The following is a 24,580-nucleotide window of genomic DNA, read 5'->3' as shown; positions in this document are numbered from 1 at the left end:
CCCTTCTTTTACTCTCATGATGAGGCCCTAGCATTATCATTGTAAAAGCATTCGTTTGCATTGTAGTCTTTTCCATTATTGCACTGACTTAGAAACAACAAAATAAAATCCATTATCTACTAACAGATGTCTCAGACTAATATTTCTTTGCTTATAGCACAAGCCAGAGAACAACACTTGAAATTAACTTTTTAGAGGTTGCACTTTCATCTTTGTAACAGACACCAGTGAACTTTAGCTGTGTGAAAAGCAGAACTCAAGTTTCATGCATCAAGTATTTGATGCTATATGGACATGATAACAAATTTTATGTCAAATTGGCTGGGCCATGGGGTGTCCAGCTGTTTGGATAAGATTATTTTTGGGTGTATCTTTGAAGGCGTTTCTAAATGAGATTAGCATTTGAATCAGTAGACTATTGTAGATTGCCTTTCTCAGTGTGGATGGACCTCATCCAATCCATTGAAGGCCCGAATCAAATAAAGAACTGAGTAAGGAAGAATTTTTTCTCTCTGCCTGATTCTCTTTGACTTTGACTTGGACTGGAGCTTAAACCATCAGCTATCCTGATATTTTTCTTCCTTTGACCTCTGTGTATTTTGGTGTTTGTGTTAGTCCATTCTTGGATTGCTATAAAGAACTACCTGAGACTGTGTAATTTATAAAGAAAAGAGGTTTAATTGGCTCACGGTTCTGCAGGCTGTACAGGAAGCATGACTGGGAGGTCTCAGGAAACTTACAATCACAGCAAAAGGTAAAGTGGAAGGAGGCATGTCTTACATGGCTGGAGCAGGAAGAAAAGAGTGAAGGAGGAGGTGCTACACACTTTAAAACAACCAGTTCTCATGAGAACCCACTCACTATCACGAGAACAGCAAGGGGGAATTCTGCCCTCATGATCCAGTCACCTCCCACCAGGTCCCTCCTCCAACACTGGGGATTACAATTCAACTTGAGATTTGGGTGGGGACACAAATCCAAACCAAATCAGTATTGTCAATTTTAAACTGGTCACTATATGAGCTGAAATTTTTGGACATTAGATTGAAACAAAGAAATAAATTAGTCAAGTGAATCGCAGAAGTTTTTGAATACTTATGCTTGGTTTATATTTTGATGGCAATTTAAATTTTGTGTTCACATACAAATTAATCACCTAAATTTTAAAATTATTGAAAATTATAGAAACATAATTTAATATCCATAAAAAACTGGAAATTTCTATTTTTTTACTCTCCTCCCTCCTTCTTTCCTTCCCTTTCTTTTACTATTGTCTTTTACTCATTCTTTCCTTTCTGTCTTTCTTCTTTCTGTAACTCCATGTAACTTGTAATATGATAGGTATCAGTAGAACATGATCTTGTAGGATGTAAGCATCAGTAATACTCAATGTGATTAACTTTTGTCTTATAAAAAATTACCAAAATAATATAGAGGAATGATTAAGGAATACAGTAAATCAGCTTCTTGAAAAAACTGTCTAGGATAGATACTGAAATAAGTGAATATGTTTTCCACAAAGAAGTAAAAAAAAAAGTCTTCATCTGGCTTAAATCATTAATTCAGCAAATCTTTTTTCCTGAATGTATTCTTTGTGTCATACACCCTAAGAGATACTGGATGTTTTGGATAACTAAAATCCAGAACCTGATTTCTAAGTTTTCATGGTTTAGTGGGAGAGAGGGGGATAGGGAGGGAGAGAAACTGATGAATAAAATGAGAAATGCTAAAATCAGGTGTTAGGAGAATGTCAAGATGTACAGAGACGAGGTATTAACTTATCTGGGGGAGGGGTTTTAGTAGAGATAACACTTGAGAGGATTTAGGAGAGAGCTCTGTGAAAGGAAGGGACAAGGGTGTGCCAAAAAGAAAGAAGATATAAACAAAGTTGTGTTTGTCTGCTAGAGAGAGAGGCAGGGGATCAAGAAGGATTTGACTTTCAGACATTCTAAGCAAAGAAAAGATTACGGTTGTCTCCCATAGGCCATTAAATAGTAATACCATACTAAACTGAAACATATGGAAAGAGATCAGATAATTTCTAAATTTTATTTCCTTTGTCATTTTGATAATCTTTTTTGGGAAGAGAAAATAAAATATCAAAAGCTTTCCAAATTAGCTCCCCCTCCCCAGTTGCTCTGCTTTGTGGCATACACTAAATCTATGCTTTGACTTCCCAAGGGATAGCTCAGCACCAGTAGTGACAGGAAAGGAGATCCCAGGACAGAGCAGATCAGCCAAACACACACGTGTGAAGCATCTGCTACGGGACCACATTGCAGTAGGTTCTAGGGATACCATTATTCCTGCTCCCAAGAAACTCACAGCTGAGTGGCAAAAACCAAGACATGAAAGGATAATGATGCAGTTTAAAAAGTGTTCCCTCAGAGGTACTGCTTCATGCAGGGGCAGCTTCAAATGGGGAAGGGTTTCTGTTGTAAGTGACAAGTCCATCTTTCTGCATCTTTCCTGGTGGACACAAAGGAACAAATCTTTTTTTTCTGTATCAGAGTTTGTAATCTGATTTTTTACATTAGTCTCTCATCCAACTATGAGACAGAATATTAGGACTACTTTATGAAGAAATAAAAGCATTTGACATTAAGTGATACAATCATAACATTTTATTCCACAAATTTTATGTAAATCTCTAAAGAATAACTTCATCATCTTTGTGATCATAGTATTATACAAGTGACTTATGTAGATGATACAGGTAAGAAAAATCTAGCAGATGAGAGTTTCATTGATGACTGTTATGTTCTTTTATTAAGAAAAACCAGTATACTGTTTTATAGGTACTATTCCAGGTCCTTTAAAAAGATGAACTGAGTTAATCCTATATTGATTCTATAAAATAAACATTATTACTATTGCTATTTTATAAAAAGGGAAACAGGATCACAGAAAAGTTAAATAACTTGCCCAAGGCCCAGGTGGTAGGTGACAAAGCCCCAACTGAAAATAAGGCAATGGTCCTGGAGTGTACAATGTGGGTTCAACATCACTACGCCAACAGGAAAGTTTAATATTATGAGTGCTTTTAGTCTTCTGGGATTATACTTTCCGTTAATACCCATATAAAGTGTATCAAATCCTTATGCAATTCACTATAATAAACTCCATACCCAAACCCTTATTTTTAAGTAGTCCAGAAAATTTATGTTCATATGACCACTTCTGGCTCTAGACTCAAGCTCTGCCAGCATTTTGAGACAGGATCTGGCTGTGTTGCCCAGGCTGGAGTACACTGGCACAATCACGGCTTACTGCACCCTCGACCTCCGGGGCTCAAGTGATCCTTAGAGTCCTGAGTATCTGGGATCACAGATGTATGCCAACATGCCCAGATTATTTATTTATTTATTTATTTTTGTGGAAATGGGATCTCCCTTTGTTGCCTAGGCTGGCCTCCAACTCCTGGGCTCAAGCAATCCTCCCACCTTGGCCCTCTAAAGTGCTGGGATTATAGGCATGAGCCACCATGCCTGCCCTTCCTCTGACATCTTGATGCTCACTCACTGTCTCCCGGAGGAGGATGCTGACCTTTCTTCACCCTCATGTTGCCAGATCTGGAAGTCAATACTTTCTCCTTCAAATATCCTGGTTTAGCACTAACTCATTATATATGTGTGTGTGTGTGTGTGTGTGTGTGTGTGTGTGTATGTGTGTTCAGAGCTTTACTGAACATTTGGAGGTAGTTGAGTTAGTAGTGACAGAAGCATCTATTTTTAGACATTAAAACAACATTCCTGTCAGTGGAGTACAAAGTCCTTTCATGAACCTCTTCAACTTCCTGCCTTATTGTCAGAGTCATTTTCTATCTACTGATAGTGTTTTCAAAATCCAACAGGTAGAGGCCACCCAAAATTCCTATTACTTCTTAATGCAGAAAAATTTCTAACCCTTATTTACCTTTGTTTATCATCTAGACTAGTCCAGGAGACCTTGCCCCTTGCAATCAGAGATCATAAACTTGTTTTTCCTACACGTGTTTTTCAGATGTTTCTTAAACATCTGAATGGTGAATAATGCGATAGTTTACTATCATCCTTTCTCTCTTTCCCCAGGGCACTATTTTGGTTATATTTAAAAAAAAACAAAAAACAAAAACAAAACAAAACAAAAACAGGTAGGGAAAACAAAAAACCTATTGGGTATATGGGAGATGAAAATGGTAGAAAAGATAAAGCATCTATTTACATAAGTTAAACATAATTAAATTTACAATAAGTATAAGGACTTAGTAGAGAAACACTAATATATATCTTTGACAAATTGATTTCACAATTCTCCACGATTCCGACTTAAGATATATGGCATTAAATATGTACTGATATGTACTAGGAATTTAGAGTAGTTGGATTTGCTTGAAAAAGAATTTCCATACTAACATTCAATTTTTGGCTCAGAAACCAATTATTACAAACCTCTTGTATTGCATGCCTGGTGCTTAGAAGTACAAGATGAATAAAGTATGATCTTTGACCTCACAGACTATAGGTATAGTGGGACATGTAGGGACGTTAGCAACTAATTATAAAGTACTGCAATATGTGTATTACCTACAAAGCGATATTCACACAGTGGTGTGACATAGTAGAATATACAACTAATAGCCTAATTGGATTGAGGAGACTTCCTGTGTAGCGTGGGGTTTGCTCTTAATGATGAGTATGTGTTCCAGGTAGAAAAAGATAGAAAAACTGAACTGTGTGAAGGGTTCAGAGGGTGCAACAGTATCGTGTTTCTGTGTTTGGAGCATCAGCTCTACGTGTGGTGGAAGCAGAGGGCAGGGGGGCAAGGAGGGGAGAGATGAAAGAGTGGAGGAGATAAGAGTGGAAAACAGGTCAGGCTTCACCCAAGAAAGAACACCGTATATCTTACTCCAGGGTGGCTCGACTTTTAGAAATGTCAGAGTCGGTTTTCTAATACGTACTAAAAGTGCAGATTTCTGGACCTAATGAATCTCAATGTCTTGATGTGAATCAGGATCCTGAAGTAACTGTTTGTCATAGATCATGGGAGCCTTTGGCATTTTTGTTTATTTGTTTTGTTTGTTTTGGTTTTTTGAGATGGAATCTCCCTCTGTCGCCCAGGCTGGAGTGCAGTGGCGCCATCTTGGCTCACTGCAGCCTTCACCTCCCAGGTTCAAGCGATTCTCCTGCCTCAGCCTCCCGAGTAGCTGGGTTTACAGGCGCCCGCCACCACGCCTAATTTTTGTATTTTTAGTAGAGATGGGGTTTCACCATGTTGGCCAGGATGGTCTTGAACTCCTGGTCTCAGGTGATTTGCCCTTCTCAGCCTCCCAAGGTGCTGAGATTACAGGCATGAGCCACCGTGCCCGGCTGCCTTTGGCTGTTTTAATGTTGGATAATGCTAGGTCATGTCTAGTAAAACAAGCCAATATATCATCGTGGATATAAATGTACTCAGAAACAAAGTGGAAAAAAAATCAGTTTTTAATACAGGTTGAAAGCTATATGGCATCTGGGTAGCAACTTACAGTAGTTTAACTAGAGGAAATTCTATCGAATGTTTACTAACATGCTCTTGGTGAAATTTCATCAAGTGACTTTTATTTTTCTTTTGTACCCTCCCTCACACACAGCAGTGAATGTCAATGTCTGAGTAACTTTGTCATTCTGGAACAATGAAACAGGCTTCATGTTTTCAGGATGACTAAAGATCTTCATCGTTTGGAGGCTTTTGAAAACACTGCACAAATTGTATTTGACTTTATTTAAACTACCAAGCTAGCTTTAAGTTTCATCCAGAGAATGCTTTTGATAAGAAGCTGTTCTTGGATATAGAGTGATAAGTGAAGTGAGCTGGTGCTTAACCTTACGAGGTTGAGGTAGAGTAGGGACAGGGACCACTGCTTTTTAAGGTCATTGGAACCAAGTACACAATCTGTATGTTTGCCTAAAACATTTCACTATATATGGATAGGGAACAGCTTGCATGCTCATGCTGTGTGAAAGTGGAATCTACATTCAAATTGAAAATAGAAAAGCAAAATGAAGTGCAGTAATAACAAGTGTGGACTGCAATATGACCAAAGTGGGAAAGCTGTTAAAATATATAATGCTAATGGTTGTATCGGAGTTCATTGTGAAAAAGATGTAGGAGGCCGAATAGATAATTCTTTCAAGTGAAAGAAAAACGGAATCATAAGCAGGGGTGCAATACAGAGGAATTATGGCTCGATCCTTTTATTAAAGCTCAACCTTGGTAAGTACCTTCCTAAATGATACTTGGTACTTTTTAATGATTTTCAAATGTATGACTGCAGCTCCACACAGAAACTAATGTGAATTTCCAACAAAACAAATTTTAAAAAAGAAATAGATTTTAACTCCAGTTCTATAGAATTTGGTGCCTTATCTATAAGGCCATGATATTTTGATTATATTAGATGTACAACTGGGCACTGAGAAAGGTTTTAAAGTGGAAGATTTTGTTTATATTTGTTTGTTTTTAATAGAAGAGAACCTCAAGTCCCTGAACTGGTTATGGGGGCATTTGGGAAGTGAATTAGTTCATCTGTCAAGTTCTTTTGCATTTTTAATATACTGGTCTTCCAAGTACTTTGATCTTGCCCTGCAAAATTGCAGCATTAAGGGATTTTATTCTTATTTAAGTAACTCTTGAATAAATATACCATTTTTTGAATTGGTAAGTGTTCACAGAGAAAATTCGTATTGTTTCTAAAGTCATATCTTTGAAATCATAATTATTTAGAATTTAGATTTCTACAAGTCATATCTTTGGAAGGACCTTTGTTTTCAAATATATATTTCTAGTGCATTTAAAAAGGGCTGCTAGCATCCCATAGCAAAAATCACATAATTGTTACACCCTATTCTTTCTACTTTTGACTATGTTACTGTTGGAGTATTTTCTGATAACAGCTATGAAAGCAGAAATGGATGTTGTAGTAAAACAGACTGTTCTTGGTCTGATTGATTTTGTGCTTTATAACCCATTTTAGTTATCAGAAAGAATTGCAATTTTTTCTCCAGCTATTTGGAAAGAATGTAATGGTCTAAAAGATTGCCTACCTTCTGAGGAAGTTTCTCTCATGTCAAAGTAGAAACAGTATATTTATTAAACTGTCTGTAACTTTGGAGTGAATGCTTTCAACTCATTTCTCCCTCTGTTTCTCAACCTGTAACTGTAGGAATCACTCAACTATGACACTTGGCAATATGATCTAGCAGATGTGTAGGACTCAGGATGCGGTAAAATCAGGAGACTGCAGAATAGAATTTAAACTATTTTAAGTTACTTTATATTAGAGCATTTGGTGGTTAGAATTCATCACTATTATACTTTAGCGTGCATTTGTATGATGACTTGGAGACTATTTTTGTGTTGCCCAATGAAACTCCTTAGCCATTGCTAGAAAGCTAATAGAAACAAACAGATATATTTTAAATACTATACTGTAGGCAGATACCCCAAGAACCATGAATTGAAGAGGAGATGAGATACTTCATTAGTGATTCATATTAATATACTGTTATTTAGATTTAAAAACTCCACCAAAATGTTCTAGCACCAAAAAGAGGATGCAAATTAATGACAATTCTTAGAACAATAAATATGATCAATGACTTGTAGTGATTAGACATAATAAAAATATAATTAATATGATGGCACAGGAAATTAAGCTGTGATAGTTATTTCAAGGATGTTAGGAGTTTGGGTTTTTGTGTACATTTGTGGATCCTATAGAGCTGACTTTAAAGGAAAAGATTGAGGTAAGCTATCATTATGTAATTTGAGAAACTCCAAGTTCAATTAATTCATTTTGGTTTAGAATGCCATGTGCTACCTAACAAAATGTCTTTTCTAGCACTTGGATATTCTTTTTAGGCATGTTTTGGAGACTCTACAATGTAAATCAAATTGTACTAGTTTACTCAGCTCTATGGAGTTTGACTTTGTCCTGGGGTAAACATTGTATTTTAATAAATAAATGGAAAGAAGTATGAAAACATTTAAAGTGCTCAATATTGAGCTGAGGAAAAAGTGGACTGAGGAACTGATGGAAGCTCTTTTAGTAATCCGCAGTGGATAAGAGAGATATTAAGGTAATAGCTGGCAATGAGAAATAATTTTTTAAAGAAATCAACATTTATTTATTTATTATATTTTAAGTTCTGAGGTGCATATGCAGAACATGCAGTTTTGTTACATAGGTATACACGTGTCATGAGAACAGCTATTGATGACTAACTGGACAAGGGCAATAAAAGTTCTAAGACTTTAAGTCCAGATGCTTAGATGGTTGATCCTAATATACAAAAGAAGGAGGTCAGAAAGATGCTGAAACCATAGAGGGAAATAATTGGCAAATACAGATCCAGGTTTATATGTTATACATTGAAAAAGAGATAGAATCTCTGGTAAGAAATATTTGCTTCAGCAACAATTCTCAAAGTGGTCTGGGGTTCCGGAAACTTCAGAGTGTTTGTGAGATCAAAACTGTTTCATAATACTCTGAAGTCATGGTTTACCTTTTCTTCTGTATTTGCATTTGCATTTATAGTACAAAAGCAATGGTGAGCAAAACTGCTGGGGTTTTAGCACAAATTAAATTGGTGGCATCAAACCATACTCTTAATAGTAATCACTGTATGTTTTACCTCCACAAACTCACATTTTTAAAGGCCATTGCATTTTAGAAGGTCCGGATAAAACAGCAAAAATTATTGACTGTTAAATATAAACTCTCAATTACACATATATTTCATGTTCTATGTCATGAAATGATAAGATTTCATAAAGCAAGTGGTCTGCGTACCAAAGTATAATGGCTCTCTCAATGAAAGATACTTTTGCAATTGAGTTGCAAGCTGAATTAGCCACATTTTTTTTTCTAAATACCATTTTTTTTTTCATGAACAAAGTGATTGACAGGCAAGCTATGGTAATCCAGACTTGAGTATTTGGCTAAAGTTTTCTTAAAATTGAACAAAATTAGTCTGTAGCTTCAAGGAAAACAATGTACTGTATTTGCTGCTAGCAATTATATTTGAGCTTTAAGAGAAAATTGGACATTTAGAAAACTTACATTCATCGCCATGACCTTGACAGTTTCCAGTACTTAAAAATGTGATGAGGCTGGGCATGGTGGCTCACGCCTGTAATCCCAGCACTTTGGGAGGCCGAGGAGGGTAGATCATGAGGTCAGGAGTTCTAGACCAGCTTGGCCGACATGGTAAAACCTCATCTCTACTAAAAATACAAAAATTAGCCAGGCATGGAGGCACCTGCCTGTAATCCCAGCTACTCGGGGAACTGAGGCAGGAGAATCACTTGAACCGGGGAGGCGGAGGTTGCAGTGAGCTGAGATCACAACACTGTACTCCAGCCTGGGCAACAGAGCAAGACTCCGTCTCCAAAAAAAAGAGTGATGAAATGTGTCAAAGTTGGGAAAATCTGCATAACTTGTGAACTAACATGTCAATGCATGGATTACAATGTCTTGAATGGGTAAGAGAACCATTCGTAATAAAAGACTGACCAAAGGGTTAACAGATTATGGAAAGTACTTTGGTATGCTTTTTGATTCCGTATTACACTTAATCTTGAAGAAACAATCGCTTGTCATGTTTTGGTGTAATATCAAAGAACAATGTTAACAATGATCTGGAAAGTCTATTAAATGAAAAGGCTGCCTTTGTCAACTGCATCTGTGTGAGGCTGGATTTTCTTCATATACCTTGACCAAAACAAGATGCTGTTCACAGATTGAAGTCAGAAATAGATGTGAGAATATAGCTCTTTTCTATTAAGCGAGACAATAATGAAATTTGCAATGATGTAGAACAATGATATTCTTCACACTAACATTTTTTGTTTTGGAAAATACAGTTCTTTTTTTTTTTTTTACAAAACCAGTAATCTGGTATCATTATGTTTATTATGGTTCTCTTAATGGATTAAATGTTTTAAAATAATTATCAGTTTTTATTTTTAAAATAATACACGTGGATAATATGTATTTATGTATACATATGTAGCCCACCACAGTACAAGCTTTGGGTTTCTCAATAAATTTTTAAGAGTGTAAAGTATTCTGAGACCAAAAACTTTGGTGATTGCTGAGCTACATATGTAAATGTGAGAGCGATCACCATTGTAAAACTGGTGCTATATTTTGAACAAGATAATAAGAAACAAGAACCAAGACTTTGAACAATCTGGCCTAGGATGTAGAGGAATGAGTGAAAGAAACAAAATTTTTACCAATAAAGGGTATAAGAGAATGCGTCACTAGCTTTAGAAGCTAGATTTACTAGGAGACTCTGAATGTTGAGATGAAGCCCTTGCATTTCATTAGGAAGAGGTTGGCAGAAATCTCAATACCATTTCAGTGACAATCTGACCCCATCAACTATTCCTCTCTGCCTGCCTAGCTCTTCCATCATTTCTAGTGGGATTTCTGCAGCATCACCAGCAGGATTTCCTATAATCTAAATCTTTTCTCTGAATTTAACTTTACCTTCTTGTTCTAACTAAATATTAGTTTATTTTCTCTTATATTATCTTTTGACATGGACTTTTTTTTTGCAGGGGGAAGAGTGGTAGAAGAGCAACAATATTTATTTTTTTCTCCACAGTGTATTTGGTGATAAAGATCTTAAACACTATCTTTCTTTCCCAGAGATGAGAATGCAGTTTTGCACTTCATAATTAGAAATATTAGAAAATTTTCAGCTGAGTTGACTTCAGTGCAACACAGAGCTTTCTCTTTATATTTGCCATATTTATAATATTAATTGATTTTTGAAAAAGAACAATTTCAATAGCTAATTTGGTTTATCATACATAATATCTTAATATGCTAAGTTAACAGTGAAATGTTTGCATTTTGTTCAATTATATAGATAAAGTTTTGTCTTGTTTTATTTTGTTTCTGTGTACATCTATCCCAAATGGCCTTTCTCAGCTATTTTATATAGGGTGTCAGATTATTTAAAAAATGATAGTATATCATATGGTTCAGAACCCAGAATCTGGAACCAAATACTCAGGGTTCAAATCCAGGCTCTGCCACTTTCTGTATAAACCTTGATCAAATCACTTACGCTCTCAGTGCTTCAACTTGATCATCTGCAAAGTAGGAATGATTAATAATATCATGTGTGCTATGTTTACTAATATACACAGTATTATTATGGTTGTTGCACTAGTAAGAGTACCCACATCATGAGTTGGAGAATTAAGTACATTAATTTTCCAAAAGAACTTAATGAATCATCTAGCTCATGGCAAGTACATGACACAAGTTAGGGATTATTATTATCATTCCTTCATGATTTTTCAGCACATTCTACCTTTAGGCACTATGCAAGTAGGTAGCATGTACAAATTCATTGAATTCTCACAGCTGTTCTATGAGATAGGTGCCATTATTATACCTGTTTTCTGATGAGAGTAAGTGAGGGGCAAGGAAGTCAGGAAATTTACGCTCATGGGCCTAGCATCTAATTATGGGGCATTTGAACCGAAGCCTATCAGAATGTACAGAGGCCGCTATTGGGAAAAAGTTTGGGAGATAGAAAGATGAATAGGAGGACACGATTCCTGCCTCAACAGATTCATGAGCACACAGGAAAGGCAGGAGGGTACAGTCAGTTTTAGAACATTGTTCTGAGCAGTCTGTGAACATAAGAAGAGAAAGAATCACTAGTCACCATGCTGAATTTCATTTCAGTTGAATCTCACAGCTACCCTGCCTTTGGTCAGAGCAGACACGATTACATCCACTTTATTACAGACAAAATTGACGCTTAGAAAGGTTAAATGGCTCACATAATCAGTACATGGGAGGCCCTGGACTACAGTCATTGTCTCCTGATGTTGCAAATTAAGTGTAGAATTTTTAATTTCATTTTTTTGTCTTCTGTGATCCGTATTGTAGTAGGCTGAATATTGGGCCCCAAAGATATCAGGGACAAATCCCTGGAATCTTTGAGATGTTGCTTACATGGAGAAAAAAGAAAAAAAAAAAAGTCTTTGCATATGTGCTTGAATGGAGGATCACGAGATGGGGTGATTATCCTGAATTATCTGGGTGGGTCCTAATAGTCACATGAATCTTTAAAAGAGAGTCTTAGGGAGATTTCACACATGCACACACGCAGAAAACAATGTGAGATTAGAGTGATGTGGATATAAGCCAAGGAGTGCCAAGAAATGGCAGCAGCCACCAGCAGCTGGAAAAAGAAAGGAATGAATTCTCTTCCAGAACCTCCAGAGGCAGTTGCAGCCCAGACCACACCTTGATTTCAGCCTAGCGACACTGCTTTTGGATGCCTGGCATCTAGAACTGAGAAGGCATAAATTTCTGTTATTTAGGCTGGGAAATTATTAGTAATTTGTTACAGCAGCAATAGGAAACAAACAGGATCGTCCTCTTTGGTTGGGGGTGCTGTGCTCCTGGATCCACATTTTGTTCCAGCAAATCCCCTTTGCCTGGCAGAAGATTCACTGCCTGTCCAGCTTCCATGCTACCATTTACCAGACTTCTGGTCGTGTTCCCTAGCAATTCAACATTTTGTTACCTGACTCACACTCTTTCTCTTGACTTCACTTGACATTATTCTTGGCAACTGCAACATCTACTTATTTATCCAATATTTTAGTCTCTGTCAATGCCCTAGATCACATCCTTTTGCTTACTCAAGGAATTTCCTCCTGCAATTCCATCCTGCCTGCTCAGTCGTCAATGTATTCCTATCCATATGTGAATATTCAGTAAATTCTCCTTCCTCAAGCAAGCAAAAACCTTTGACCTCGTAGCCCACTCCGGTGCCTGCCTTGGTTTTCTGCTTCCATTAGAGCAAACATTTGCAAGAAGTTGCCTATAATGTTGCCTCAGTTCTTGTTCTTTTCTGCTCACATTCTGCTGAGGCAGCTGTTATCAAGGTTGCTAAGGGCTTCTCTGTCATCAGTTCCCATGGTCAATTATTCCTCATCTCAGTTGCCCTTTTAATAGCATTTGATATGATAGATTACTTTCTTCTGCTTGCATTATTTTCTTCCCTTGATTTCTGGGACACTCCATTTTCCTGATTTTCTTTTTACTTCTTTGGCTTCTTATTCTCATTCTTCTTACTGGTTACTCTTCTTTTCCTGAATCTCTCCACTCTTCCCTATCTTTTCCCCTTCAATTATTTCATCCAGTACCATGACTGTATTCTCCATAACAGTCACTTTCAGATTTATATCAACAACCTCAACTTTTCCTGAGACTCCCATTATATCTAATTGTATATTGATACATTTATTTGATTTTCTAATTGGTAACATGTCCAAAACAAAACCTTTAATTTTCAAACCCACCACACACAAACACGGAGCCTGCATACTCTTGCCTATCTTAGTTAATGGTACCACTATGCATCCAGATACTGAGGCCCAGTCTTCAGATTTATTCTTCATTTATCCATTTCCTATATATCTCCCTCCAAACAACCACGAGTTATTTTGCCTATGATTCAGTACATACGGCCAATCTGATCACTGATTGCAGCATACACCTCCACCAATACCACAGTACGACAGCCCAATGACTGTCACCCATACTGTTAGCACAGCCTTTAAACTGGGCTTTCTGCTTTCACTCTTACACCCGCTCAGCAGTCCATGCTCCATATATCAGCCACTGTTATCCTTTAAGACATGAACAGCATCACATTTCTCCATATTTAAAATTCCCCAGTGCTTCACATTCCACATATAAAATCGAATCCCCTTACCATGATCTGTGGGGCCATCTGAAATCTGTCCTCTGCCTACTTCTCTGACCTTTCTCTCCTCTCACTCACTGAGCTCCACTCACATTGACTTTCCTCTGTTTTTGCATAGTCAACAACCTTCTTTGCACCTCATAACCTTGCACTCTACCTTCTCTGAGCATCCTAACCACTCATCTTTTCATAGCTGGCTCTTTTTCATCATCGAGGCCTCCGCTCAAATGTTGCTTCCTCAGAGAGGGTTTTCCAGCTCACTCTATCTAAAATGGCCAATCTCAGCCTGGGCAATGTAGAGACACTGTCTCTACAAACAAACAAACAGACAAAAATTAGCTGACCATGGTGGTGGTGCATGTCTGTGGTCCCAGAGACTTGGGAGGCTGAAGTTGGGGAGTCTCTGGAGCCTAGGCAGTTGAGGCTGCAGTGAGCCAAGATTATGCCAATGCACTCTAGTCTGGGCAACAGAATGAGACCTTGTCTCAGAGTAAAATAAAATAGCCAATCTGTAGAAAATCACTTTGCCCAAACCAGTTTGTCCAAATCAATGTTTTAATTAGCAAATGATCAAATATTGCTTACAGTTTGGATGTATTTGGTAAACTCAGAAAGTTTCCTATTGAGAATAAGATTAAGAACTTGCTTTTGATTGTCTTTTGGTCAATTGATTATAAGCAAATTGATCTTTAGAAAACAGCGCTCTTCCCTTTTCATCCCCTACCCTCTTTTTTCCCTCTGTAATATCTAACATAACAATAAATCATTTATATATCTGTTTGCTTTTATACTTCATCTTCTATTCTGTAGATTCTAAGCTTTGTAAGGACAGAAGCTTGTATGGCTTATTCAGTTTTAGCTTCAAAGTCTAAAACAGGTGCTCAAAATATATTGGTTGAATGGATGAATGAAAGAATGAGTATCAAAAGAAACTAGATTTGAATACACTTTAGGGAATGGACAGTGTGCCAATGAAAGCCAAAAATATAGAACATCTCATTCTCTTGAGATTTCAAATAGAGAAAATGTATGAGTTAGCAGAATGAAAGCTTTTGTTTATTTAAATAAAGAAGAACCATGTTTTCATGTATGAATTAACTAAAACACCCAAAGAAAAAGAGGAAGGAGAACCACCAATAAAGGATATTGGTTTACTTGTTCTGTATAAAAACATAAAGTTGTGAGTAAGAAACTCTTCTGTATAGCTCCTTTGTAGTTCTAGATTGTGTTTCTGAGCTTAAAGATAAAAATTTGATTTAAAATCTTCACCCCACAATAATTCATGAAACAATCAGTGATTAGTTGTTTGAAACTGATTGTATCGTTACACAAGTGCTTAATCGAATTTAAATTTCTGCTAAAATCAAGTTGATTTTCAGAACATAAATAATTGTAAAATAATATTAGAAATAAATGTGAAGCACCATGAAGGCCAAATTAATGAGGAGGGAAATGAGGGAGGAAGAAAGTTAAGAGGGCATTTTTCCATGCAGTGCTTATCCTAGAAGATCAGATTAATTACCAAAATGCTAATTCTTGATGATACAGATTAATATCCCACTCATTATTTATTTATATAGATGACTGATTTCTGGAGAATTATATTATAAATCATACTGCATAACATTTGAAAATGTCATTAAATTAATATTCTAAGATACTTTGCACATTTTACTTTTTGGAAAAAAATGAGGCAATATGCAAATATAAGGGAAAAATTCACTATAAACACTTCCAGTCTGGAGAATTAGGTAGTTGCTTCTTTTATTTAAATATACATAGCTTCAAGTGGCTATAATAGTCTTCTGAAAATCAAAAGAATTATTACTATTAAAATTATTCAGAAGTACTTTTTTTTAGAAAAAAAGGAAATGAAATTAAAATTCATTGTAATGTGTGTGATAAAAACTGGTTATAAAATTACTTTTAAAATGATCTACCTACCTATTCATCTATCTGTATAATTTAATATAGAGGGATACATGATTTCAGGCACCGAGTAACTCTAAAGTAGCAGAGTAGTAATGAATTATCCATTGCAATAACATAACGTGTGACTTGAGAGTTGTAATGCACAAAATGCAAATTTGCTCTGAAAATTTCTCTTCAACCAGATATAATTTGTAAAATCATCTGATATTCTATGGTTGATATGAGTTAATATTTTAAAATCTATTTCATTGCTATATTTGAGCATATCTGTGGCCTCAAATTATAGTTGAAATTTCAAATTTTTTAAATTAAAACATTCATATATCAAAAATAAAAAACATTAAAAGAGTCATAAAATATAAGTTCATGTCATGCCAGAGAGGTTATTATAACAGTTATTCATAATCATTGCTTTTAAAAATCAACTTTATCTTTAAACTAATAAAATCCTTGTGACTGTTAGGTTTCTCTCATTACAAAAACCCACCTGCATATGAATCTTCACTGATTTTGAAATTTTTCACATTTAATTTTAAATCGATATCACTTGATTTTATCTCTACCAGTTTTATTTAAAGTTAAATCCTTCATTTGTGTAAGTAATCATTTGTGTGTATAATAAAATATCTCTAAAAGGAATGTGGGCTAAAAACAGTTAAAGTTTTCAGTCTTAGGTGTTTTGACATTAAATTAAGATTAACGGAATGTTAATGTTGAAAATGGAAATAGATGCAGATAAACTTCATGCATTCCAAATCCAGTTTTTAGTGAGATAACACATAAATGACTTTATGTGTAGATAAATTAATTTTCCCATAAGACTGGGAAAAATTACATTCTATATTTAAACAGTAATTAGATTGCACTTGCAGCCTTTAATTCAATCTACCACTCAGGCATTATAAGGAAAATTGGAAGTTATTCTTTCTTGATAGACTTGTTCTGATATCACTGGAAAGAAGAGCTTATTGAAATTCTCAATGAAAAACACAAAAGGATAGTTTTTATTCCTAATCTGTTTCTTAAATTCCTTAAGCAAGACTGGAAAATGTTTATTTTCAATGTGTGCTATAATTTTTAATGCTTGAATACAAAGCTACTACTTATATAGCTTTGGTGAGAGGTATTTTTATGTATTATAACTTTGTAATGAAAGAAACCGTAGTTTCTCTTTCATAATTAAGTAGATGTGATTAATTGTTCAGCACCTAACCTATCTTGGATTTATAAACAATTATTTTATATGTCTATTATATTTTTGGACAACAGCACATATTTTGTTACTTGACAATTATTTTGAAAGTTTAAATTCTTGCTAATATCAAAATGTTAATTCAGTAAAATGGAAATATTCAACTCCTTGGTAAACGTGGTATAAGAACAAAGTAATAGTTTTACAAATTCAAAGTTAATACAAACAAGTAGCTGTAGTAAATTCAATTTCTGATTTTACCAATTTTAATAAAAAATTAGCACAAAATTATTCAATGGCTTAGCTCCTAGATTGTTCACTTTTGATAGGTGTTTACATATTAAAATTTTATGAAGTGATTAGGACAAAAAATTTCAAAATATGTTTGTCCCTAAGCATTGAATAATCAATTATGTATAGACCAATAGTTTACAGTTTTTTATTGGTTGGATTTAAGAAATATATGTGATCACAAATATATAAAAATATGTACATTACATATATTTAGATAATTCAGTTAGCTGGAATATTTCAATATCAGATTTAATACATATTGAAAGCCCCCCAATTTTTTAATATTGTGGTAAGTTAATAGCATGGTGAAAAACTAATGCAATAGATTACTTAAATAAAATCTATTTTGTGTTCAGATATTCAGGAAATAAACAGAATATTGACACTGTTGTGCGCCACTGAAGTACAGAGATTTGTTTGGAGAAATACATCATTAGACAATTTCACCATTGTGCAAATATAACAGAGTATACTTAGACAGATCTAGACCTTACAGTCTGCCACACACCTAGGCTATATGGTATAGGTTCATTGCTCCTAGGCTACAAACCAGTATGACATGTTACTATAATACTCTAGGTGTTTGTAATGCAGTGGTAAATCTTTGTGTATCGAAGCATATTTAAACATAGAAAAGATACAGTAAAAGGATGGTATAGAATGAGCCTGTAATACTAGCACTGTGGGAGGTCAAAGTGAGCAGATACCTTGAGGCCAGGAGTTTGGGACCAGCCTGGGCAACATAGCAAGACCCCATCTCAACAAAAAATTAATAAAAAATAAAAATTAGCCTGGCATGGTGGTACACACCTGTAGTCCCAGCTACTTGGGAAGTTGAGGCAGGAGGGTTGCTTTGAGCACAGAAGGTTTAGGCTACAGGGAGCTATGATCCTGGCACTGCACTGCAGCTTGGGTGATGGAGCAAGATGTTGTCTCAAAAATCGTATATAAAAATATATATATTCTCAGCAAACTATCGCAAGAACAGAAAACCAAACACTGCATGTTCTCACTCATAGGTGGGAATTGAACAATGAGATCACTTGGACACAAGGAAGGGGGACATAACACATCAGGGCCTATTGTGGGGAGGGGGGAGGGGGAAGGATAGCATTAGGAGATATACCTAACGTAAATGACGAGTTAATGGGTGCAGCACACCAACATGGCACAAGTATACATATGTAACAAACCTGCACGTTGTGCACATGTACCCTAGAACTTAAAGTATGTAAAATTGTGGTATAAAATGCCATAAAATTATGGTATAAAAATTTTTTTTAAAAAAGGTACACCTTGTAGGTTCTGGATATTAGCCCATTGTCAGATGAGTAGATTGCGAAAATTTTCTCCCACTCTGTAGATTGCCTGTTCACTCTGATAGTAGTTTCTTTTGCTGTGCAGAAGCTCTTTAGTTTAATGAGATCCCATTTGTCAATTTTGGCTTTTGCTGCCATTGCTTTTGGTGTTTTAGACATGAAGTCTTTGCCCATGCCTATGTCCTGAATGGTACTACCTAGGTTTTCCTCTAGGGTTTTTATGGTATTAGGTCTAACATTTAAGTCTCGAATCCATCTTGAATTAATTTTCGTATAAGGAGTAAGGAAAGGATCCAGTTTCAGCTTTCTACTTATGGCTAGCCAATTTTCCCAGCACCATTTATTAAATAGGGAATCCTTTCCCCATTTCTTGTTTCTCTCAGGTTTGTCAAAGATCAGATGGCTGTAGATGTGTGGTATTATTTCTGAGGACTCTGTTCTGTTCCATTGGTCTATATCTCTGTTTTGGTACCAGTACCATGCTGTTTTGGTTACTGTAGCCTTGTAGTATAGTTTGAAGTCAGGTAGCGTGATGCCTCCAGCTTTGTTCTTTTGACTTAGGATTGTCTTGGAGATGCGGGCTCTTTTTTGGTTCCATATGAACTTTAAAGCAGTTTTTTCCAATTCTGTGAAGAAACTCATTGGTAGCTTGATGGGGATGGCATTGAATCTATAAATAACCTTGGGCAGTATGGCCATTTTCACGATATTGATTCTTCCTATCCATGAGCATGGTATGTTCTTCCATTTGTTTGTGTCCTCTTTTATTTCACTGAGCAGTGGTTTGTAGTTCTCCTTGAAGAGGTCCTTTACATCCCTTGTAAGTTGGATTCCTAGATATTTTATTCTCTTTGAAGCAATTGTGAATGGAAGTTCATTCCTGATTTGGCTCTCTGTTTGTCTGTTACTGGTGTATACGAATGCTTGTGATTTTTGCACATTAATTTTGTATCCTGAGACACTGCTGAAGTTGCTTATCAGCTTAAGGAGATTTTGGGCTGAGACAATGGGATTTTCTACATATACAATCATGTCATCTGCAAAGAGGGACAATTTGACTTCTTCTTTTCCTAAGTGAATACCCTTGATTTCTTTCTCTTGCCTGATTGCCCTAGCCAGAACTTCCAACACTATGTTGAATAGGAGTGGTGAGAGAGGGCATCCCTGTCTTGTGCCAGTTTTCAAGGGGAATTTTTCCAGTTTTTGCCCATTCAGTATGATATTGGCTGTGGGTTTGTCATAAATAGCTCTTATTATTTTGAGGTACGTTCCATCAATACCGAATTTATTGAGCGTTTTTAGCATGAAGGGCTGTTGAATTTTGTCAAAAGCCTTTTCTGCATCTATTGAGATAATCATGTGGTTCTTTTACAAGAAAAAAACAAACAACCCCATCAAAAAGTGGGCAAAGGATATGAACAGACATTTCTCAAAAGAAGACATTCATACAGCCAACAGACACATGAAAAAATGCTCATCATCACTGGCCATCAGAGAAATGCAGATCAAAACCACAATGAGATACCACCTCACACCAGTTAGAATGGCGATCATTAAAAAGTCAGGAAACAACAGGTGCTGGAGAGGATGTGGAGAAATAGGAACACTTTTACACTGTTGGTGGGATTGTAAACTAGTTCAACCATTATGGAAAACAGTATGGCGATTCCTCAAGGATCTAGAACTAGAAGTACCATATGACCCAGCCATCCCATTACTGGGTATATACCCAAAGGATTATAAATCATGCTGCTATAAAGACACATGCACACGTATGTTTATTGCGGCACTATTCACAATAGCAAAGACTTGGAATCAACCCAAATGTCCATCAGTGACAGACTGGATTAAGAAAATGTGGCACATATACACCATGGAATACTATGCAGCCATCAAAAAGGATGAGTTTGTGTCCTTTGTAGGGACATGGATGCAGCTGGAAACCATCATTCTTAGCAAACTATCACAAGAACACAAAACCAAACACTGCATGTTCTCACTCATAGGTGGGAACTGAACAATGAGATCACTTGGACTCGGAAAGGGGAACATCACACACTGGGGCCTATCATGGGGAGGGGGGAGGGGGGAGGGGGGAGGGATTGCATTGGGAGTTGTACCTGATGTAAATGAGGAGTTGATGGGTGCTGACGAGTTGATGTGTGCAGCACAGCAACATGGCACAAGTATACATATGTAACAAATCTGCACGTTATGCACATGTACCCTAGAACTTAAAGTATAATAATAATAAAAAAAAAGGTACACCTATATAGGGCACATCACATGAGTGGAGCTTGCGAGACTAGAAGTTGCTCTAGGTAAGTCAGTAACTGAGTGGTGAGTGAATATGAAAGCTTAGGACATTACTGTACACTATTGTAGACTGTACAAATGCTGTATACTTAGGCTACACTAAATTTATTTTAAAAATCTTTCTTCAAAAACAAATTAACCTTGGCTTACAGTAGTTTATAGAGTTTACTTTATAAACTTCAATTTTTAAAAAACTTTTTGACTTTTTGTAGTAACATTTAGCTTAAAACACAAACTCATTGTACAAAAATGTTTTCTTTATATCTTTATAAGCTTGTTTTTCTATTTTTAAATACTTATTTATTTTTTCACTTTTTCAACTTTTTTGTTAAAAGCTAAGACACAAACATACACATTAGCCTAGGCCTACATAAGATCAGGATCATCAATATCACCGTCTTCCCCCTCCACATCTTGTTGCTCTGGAAGGGCTTCAGGGACAATAACGGGCATGTAGATGTCATCTATGTGATAACAATGCCTTCCTCTCCTATGATAACAATACCTTCCTCTGGAAGACCTGACTTAGGTGGCTTTATGGTTAACTTAAAAAAATCAATAGATGGAATACACTCTAAAATAACAATAAAAAAATAGTATGGTAAACACCCAGTAACAAAGTTGTTTATTATCATCATCAAATATTATGTACTGTACATAATTGTATGTGCTAGACTTTTATATGACTGGCAATCTGGTATTTTTGTTTATACCAGCATTACCACAAACATGTAATACGTTGAAATATCATGTTATGATGGCTATGATGTCACTAAATTGTAGGAATTTTTCAGCTCCATTATAATCTTATGGGACCAACGTCATATATACAGTTAGTCATTCACCACAACATCATTACAAGGCACATGACTGTATTTGATAACATATAATCTCTCCTTCAAAGGGTAGTAAAGTCAATACACAGTTTATGAAAGCTAAAATTTTAATGCATGTGGTATTAGGGAAATTTTTAAAATTTCACTGTAATATGATTCCTGAAGTTATTATCAAGTTCTTTTTGGTTGTTGTTTTGTTTTAAAGAATAAAATTGAATCAGAGAAAAACTACTCTAAAATCACACAAAAACTGTAAAATTTGTTCAGAAATTTATTTTTAATTACAAACTCAGAAGAGTAATCAGAATTAGTTTGTTGCTAATAATACACAGTGGCCTTAAAAGAGAAATAATGATATTTGGAAGTGCTTTACTCATTTTTATTTTGAATGGAAACTCCTAAATATTAAATATATTCTCTTCAACGTTGCTTTTACAATATAAATTACTTTGTAAAACATACCCATTAGGGCTACTTAAAGATAAACTCCATATTTTCCTAAATCATTATGTTATAAATTAATTGGGCTGAAATTTATTTAAAAATATTTTATCCTTGCCTTTATAAAAATTGCACGTGTAAGCATCATTTAGAGTTGGCAGAAATCTGATGGAACATCAGTATTGCCTGATTCAGCCACGTTCAACCTTTATTCCACTAAGAATAATATGGCAATTGTCAGTTACATGAACACATATAGCACGTATCTTAGAAACCTAGGTGGAAAGCATTTAAGAATGCCTGTGATATAGGGTATCTTTGAATCTATCCTTATTTTATCTTTAACAAATTAAATAATTTTAAAGCATTGTGATGTAACCATTATTGGTAAATAAAATTATTTGTGACCCACTTGGCGATTCATAGCCACACACAAACTGCTCAGAAAAATGACCTATTTTAAGGAGAAACATACAGGCTTAGCAGCTTTATTGTAGTTCAAGCCACAAAGATTCAATTCCGTTTTCACACTTTGTCCTGTGGGTCTGTGAAAGCAGAGTGTAGTGGCTGAGATTGCAGCTGTGGGTCAGGTTATCATAGTGGAATGCTTGCTGAACAACTCTGTAAGAGCAGAGAGAATGTTTTGCACATATTTGCAAACGCAATGTTTCAAAAACTGGCCAGGTTAAAAGAATCACCTGGGCTGCTTGTTAAATATAGATTCCTGAACCAAGACAAACCTACTGAGTTAGAATTTCAAATGCAGAGACCTGACAATCGGTATTTTTTCCCCATGAAGCCCAGGTGATCAGGCCATTTGGGGAAACCTGGCATTAATGGTGACTGATATGATAGAGCTGCTAATCTCAATTGAAGCCTTCTCATTATCATCCCATTTTCGTTCTTTCATATTTTTATTGAGGAGCTAGTTACTAGCGATGCACAGATAACACATGAGCTCTACCTAACAATTTATACAGGACTCTGTTGAAACAGAATTGCAATTACTTTTGAAAGCTGTTACCTTTGATTGCAGGGTAGATGCACCTTAATATATCACACTAAAGCCTGGAACTCAATGTGAATTAGATCAGTGTCAGAATTCATGATATTGTATTATTATTTATTTGTACTTGTACTCTATGGCATATTCATGACACAGTTCTCCTTCATTAGTAGCTCTCTCTGCACCTCTGCATTTTGTTATTCCATTTTGTTGTTTCCTACTCTTCTTACATCTATTTTTGTAATATACTCAAACAGTGTTTTGATTACTAAGTTATTGCATGATCTTTTGCAACCTAATTAAAAGTGACTATAGGATTGGGACTATAGGAGATAATTTTATTGAATATGTTTTATTATTATATATTGAAACAGTCCAGTATCCTTGTTTAGGCTAATTATGAAATATAATTACTAATATATCCAAGGTGTTTAGTGTTGCTTAATGCCTCATTTTGATGTACCATTTTGACTTGTTAATTATTCCAACTTTCTTTTTTAGATTTTCTCCCTTAATTTGTGGATAAATTATTCTTGGTTCTTTCTGTGGATAAATTGACTTGAGATCATCAGTTATTTAAGTAAGAAACAAAATATTCCACAGTAAAGTCTTTGAAGATAAGATGATAAGAAAAAGGATATGATTAATGATGTGGTCATGATAATTTATTTTCATCAAATAATAGCACTTATGGGTTTCACACTGCTTAACAAAGTGTGATAATTTATGGATACTTTGAAAATGAATGCTTTACTTTCTCTTTAGTTAGAACATGTGAGGAGGTCTTAGGATTGTCTGGTTTTCCTTTGAGAATCTAACCTCCCTTTGTAGCAACCAGTGTGTAATCTACTAGCTTTCCTTCTGGAAAAGAAAAAGATTTTAAAAATTATAAAAATATAGCACGGGGTGAATTAAGTACTTAATGTGACCATCTTCTATAAATAGTGAAGTCAGATTATGAAATACATTTCTCAATGATACTTTTATCTATCATTAGTGATAGAAATGAATAGTTATGAACGACTATAGAATAAAGTAAGAAACTATCATACATGTAACTTATTTTTTATTTCATTACTTTTTTAAAATTTTGAGATGGTGTCTTGCTCTGTCACTGAGGCTGGAGTGCAATGGTGCAATCTCAGCTCACTGCAACCTCCGCCTCCCGGGTTCAAATGATTCTCCTGTGTCAGCTTCCTGAGTAGGTGGGATTACAGGCGTTTGCCACCATGCCTGGGTAATTTTTGTATTTTTAGTAGAGAGGAGGTTTCCCCATGTTGGTCAGGCTGGTCTCAAACTCTTAACCTCAGGTGATCCACCTCCCTCAGCTTCCCAAAGTGTTGGAATTACAGGCGTGAGCCACCGCACCCAGTGATTTCATTACTGTTAAACAGACTTTGATTCTAGAAATATATCTCTATAAAATGTGTGTGTTGTAGGCAATGGTCATTGTTGTCCGGTCATTATCCTTGGAA

General features: G+C 35.6%; 1 protein-coding gene across 1 annotated transcript in view; it reads left to right on the top strand.

Annotated features, from left to right (window-relative positions):
• LOC105477190 (glypican 5) overlaps positions 1 to 24,580 on the top strand; it is a 1,465,510-nt gene that overhangs the window by 262,820 nt on the left and 1,178,110 nt on the right. The gene's annotated exons all lie outside the window — the stretch shown is intronic.

The sequence above is a fragment of the Macaca nemestrina genome, chromosome 16 (genome assembly GCF_043159975.1).
Source record: "Macaca nemestrina isolate mMacNem1 chromosome 16, mMacNem.hap1, whole genome shotgun sequence".
NCBI lineage: Eukaryota > Metazoa > Chordata > Mammalia > Primates > Cercopithecidae > Macaca > Macaca nemestrina.
Note: the sequence above shows the minus strand (reverse complement) of the source record. Positions and strands in the feature narration are given on the sequence as shown.